We start from the raw sequence: 426 nt of genomic DNA, 5'->3' as shown, positions 1-426 counted from the left end.
ACTTGTTCAATTATCTATGCGCCATCATGCCATATTTCATTCGGCTTTTGTATTTTGGGCCAATGTAAAAATTTTCAATTAAAATACTATGTAAGTGGCGAAAAAAACTTGCCCCATTTCGCAAGTGGTAACGGAGCCCGCAACATCCGCGAACGAGGCCATCCCGCGGAGAGGTCATCGGCAACACGCACCTTGGTGCCTTGATCCGCGGAGCGCTGGGTCAAAAAGTGTCCTCTTTCGACATCCAAACTCGCCTCGCTTGCATACATGAATGTCAACGCGTAGCACATTGACCAAGTTTTTTAGCTCTTAGGGGGAAGTGATATTGAGCAGCCTGGGGTTATCCAGTAATCCCCCATGCCCATCGTGATGCCCGACGCCGCAGGTTCCCACCACCCAAGGTTCGATCCATCCCGGCGATGATCC

The sequence above is a fragment of the Gossypium arboreum genome, unplaced genomic scaffold (genome assembly GCF_025698485.1).
Source record: "Gossypium arboreum isolate Shixiya-1 unplaced genomic scaffold, ASM2569848v2 Contig00643, whole genome shotgun sequence".
Lineage (NCBI taxonomy): Eukaryota > Viridiplantae > Streptophyta > Magnoliopsida > Malvales > Malvaceae > Gossypium > Gossypium arboreum.
This window is presented reverse-complemented; position numbering follows the sequence as displayed.